This window comes from Sebastes fasciatus, chromosome 1 (assembly GCF_043250625.1).
Source record: "Sebastes fasciatus isolate fSebFas1 chromosome 1, fSebFas1.pri, whole genome shotgun sequence".
NCBI classification, from domain to species: Eukaryota; Metazoa; Chordata; class Actinopteri; order Perciformes; family Sebastidae; genus Sebastes; species Sebastes fasciatus.
This window is the reverse complement of record NC_133795.1, coordinates 15,451,147-15,455,285: the sequence shown is the minus strand read 5'-3', so window position 1 is coordinate 15,455,285 and position 4,139 is coordinate 15,451,147.

The following is a 4,139-nucleotide window of genomic DNA, read 5'->3' as shown; positions in this document are numbered from 1 at the left end:
GCTGCCCCCCTTTTTTGCCCCCTGTTGTTAGTCTGAGGTGGCCAAATTAATAATAGTAAATATTACAATATGACTGCTAATATTGAACCTTTTAATCTAAAATGATTTTTACTGTTATGAGATAGCTCCTCCCACAAACTGCCGTTTAACGAGAGGTGACGTCATCGTCAATTGTGTCAGTGTTATTGTTATTATTATAAATAATAATAATAACTTTATTTATATAGCACCTTTCAAAACAAGGTTACAAAGTGCTTTACAATAAAAAGCATAATTAACACCCAGAACTTAAAGGGACTGTTTGTAACTTATTACACATATAAATCTACCGGGTCGGGATCCCATGCACGCTCAATATGCACACTCGCGTGTGGTCGGAGTCTCTGCTCCGCTGCCTGCCTTCACTAACACAACGCGCACGTTCTCGCTGTCTCGCTCCACCTCTACACGTGCATGCGCTCGTGTCCAAGAGGCAAACTGGCATCTCTCCAGCGGCCAGTTCACACTTTTTTTTTTTTTTTTTTAAATTTTGAATTCAGTTTGAATTGAATTGAATCGAATGGAATATAAATACAAAATAACGTCACATAAATAGTAACAACAATGCACCATCAGTTAAGAAAAAGTCATAATATAAAAGTGAGATTTAAAGGAAGATACTGAGTTTGCAGGGAGTACCACATCTGTCACCTTTGTTGACAAGTTTGGATTTTGGAGCCGTTAGTTGGGCCCTGCCAGAGGATCTCAAGCATCGATCAGGCTCATAGGGAGTCAGCAAATCACAGATATTTGCAGGAGCCAGACCGTTCAAGGCTTTAAAACCAAGCAGTAAAATCTTAAAATCAATTCTAAAACTCACAGGTAACCAGTGAAGGGCAGCAAGGATTTGTGTGATGGCAGCAGCGTTTTGTATCAACTGCAGTCTTTGGATGTTGATTTCTTTTAGTGAGTTTACAACTCTGCATTTTGTTCTTTTCTTTTTTGTGTTTAATAGTTGAGGTGAATGTTTACCTGAAACTAAAAATAAACATTGTCTTTCTTAATTGGTTTGTAGCATGGGGCATAATGTTTGTTTTTGGCCTTGAACTTTTGTAAAAATGTATTACATTTGGGGAAATCTTAAATTGTGTGATTACTGATTGCCTAAAGTCCTTACTAGGCGGTTTTTCATACCAATACTATGGAAACATCATCTCGGAGCTGTGCTCAAACAGGCTCCTACATTGACTGTGTATCTTTTTGCTTTAAACCTGCAGTAGGAAGAATATTTTTGGCATCAGTGGGCAAAAAATCAATAATAACCTTTCAGCATATTGTGATTCAAGTGTTCTGAGAGAAAACTAGACTTCTGCACCTCCTCATAGCTCTGTTTTCAGGCTTTAAAAAATCTAGACTTAGGCCAATCACAGGTCATTTCAGAGAGAGAGCGTTCCTATTGGCTGTTCATTCAACGGAGGCAGCTGTCAATCACTCATGAACTCCGATGAAACGGTCAAACCAGGCAGCGCTGATCAAATATGAATCAATATTCTGTTACTGTAATGCCTATTTCTCACCTCAAATGTTTTCAGGAACATCTTGTCGTGTACTGTTTAGCTGTGAGAAAGTTTGCTCCGGCTGGTGGGCGGTGCTTGGTATTTCCTCAACTTATCTCAACATGGCTGCTGGGTCACAAACTTTCTCAGCAGCAGCATTTGACCACCTGAATGGGCTTCACACCCTTTACGCTGTTGTTATTGACTGACCACGTGGAGCACAAAGGCTGTTTGCAGACGCCCAGAAGCGTCCCAAGAATAGCAAAAATAATAAGAAAAGAGAAAATACAGGCAGAGGGCTGCAGGGTCTCTGCAGAAACAGACACAACCACACTTCTAGTGGGGCATAACCGATGATTGAGAGGGATTATTTTCAGTCTATACATTGTTTTTTTAGTTAATTCTTGCATATTATACCTTTAATGGTGTCTGTGTGCTTCCTATAACTAGTAACAAGTGTGCACTAGGGCCCATCGTAAACCGCCACTGCTCCCTTCTCACTACACCACCCAGCTGGCTTTATTTAGAAGTCAAATGTAATGCAAACATTCAACGCACCATGCACATCGACAACCTATTTTTATTCCCATTTAACAATGAATAATGCAAAATCTCACAAAGGTAGCATGGCACTTTGTTAAAATGTAGCTTGTTGTAAAGTAATGACACTTGTCCCTACATTGTCGCCTCTGACCATGTCTGAATCAGAGATCTCTTTTTAAAGGTTCCATATTATGCTCATTTTCAGGTTCATACTTGTATTTTCTTGTTTCTACTAGAACATGTTTGCATGCTCTAATGTTCAAAAAACAGTTTATTTTCCTCATACTGTCAGCCTGAATATGCCTGTATTTACCCTCTCTCTGAAACGCTCCATTTTAGTGCATTTTGACTGAATTGCAACAGAATTGCAACAGAATTGCATTGCTAGGCAACAGCTTGGGTCTATGTGTACTTCCTGTCAGCTGATGACATTCACATACACCGCAACCAGGAATAAACTGGGACACATTTAGAATATTTACATTTAAAATTATGTCAAGGGTCTAAATATTGTATATTCGTGACATCACGAATGGGCAGAAAAGACAGCTTGTTTCAAATGCAGAGTTTCTGAAAAAAGTGTGTATTTCCCTGTGGATTGAGTGTTTTCAATACTTTCACAGTTCTATAAAGGACTTAAGCCTGCTTTATAATAAAAAAAACATGAAAATCTCACTTTTTTATAAAATGGGACCTTTAAATGTATTGTTTGTATGTCTGCTGCTCACTTTGCTCCATTTTGTTAATGAAAGGTTTTATATAAATAAAGTTTATAATGATGATTATTGTTATTAGTATTAGTTATCAGTAGTAGGTCAGTATTGTAATGTTATTATTACAAAATGTAACACTTCAGATCTGTCTCTATCTCTCTAATAATGTAACCTAAATAAATACACTGTGTTCAACCAAACTTTGTCTACACCACTGCATTGACAGTCTCTGAGGAATCAGCTGCTGATCTGTGGAAGAAACCTAAGTTGTTCACAATGTCTGCTTGCTTTCTCTTGTTTCGATACCTTCACAGTATTTATATAGGACTTAAGCCTGCTCTACAATAAAAAAAAAATGAAAATCTAATTTTTCATAATATTGGACCTTTAAATGTATTGTTTGTATGTCTGCTGCTCACTTCTAATTTTTTTGTTGTAAAACACTTTGAGCTCCATTTTGTTAATGAAAGGTTTTATATAAATACAGTTTATAATGATGATTAATGTTATTAGTATTAGTTATTAGTAGTGGGCTAGTATTGTAATGTTATTATTACAAAATGTAGCACTTCAGATCTGTCTCTATCTCTCTAATGTAACCTACAAAAAGACTTGTGGCAAAGGATGTTAAAGAGGGACACAAATACCCCACATCTCACCTCCATACCATTATTGACACACAGTAAACCTGAACTGAATGGACTGTAATGCTGTGCAATATGCTGCCTTCCACTGTGTAATTGTCTGAAATATATTAATTATTTCTTTTTTTAAATATTTTTGAGAGTTACAAGTTCTTTTGACATGGTCATGGAGCATTTACTGTATATTTGTATTCTGAGGGTATCGTTCCTATGCAGAGGGTAGTTTAGTTTATTTATTGACTACATTGAGGGCGTTTTATATTCTAATAATTTATTTATTTATTGTGTTGATTTGAATGTGCTACTTATTTTGTACTGTAATTACCTTGTGCCTTTTCTACCTTTTTTTTTTTCTTAAAGCTGACTCGGTGTAAACTGCTCAGAATTCCAATGTACTTATTATAGGAGCAAATGGCAAATAAAACTCAAATAAAACTCTTGAATCTTGAATCTTAAATAAATCCAGTGTTCAACCAATCTCTGTCTGCACCACTGCATTGGCAGTCTCTGAGGAATCATGCTGATCTGTGGAAGAAACCTGAGTTGTTCACTGTGTCTGCTTGCTTTCTCTCGTTTTCTTCCTCGGAATTTCTCTTTGCACTTGTAAAATGAAGGAGTATGGCTTGTTGTTGTTCTCAGGAATTTGGGTGGGTGGGTATAGGTGTGCTCACACAGACATAAAATGTACCAGGTAGGGGTAATGC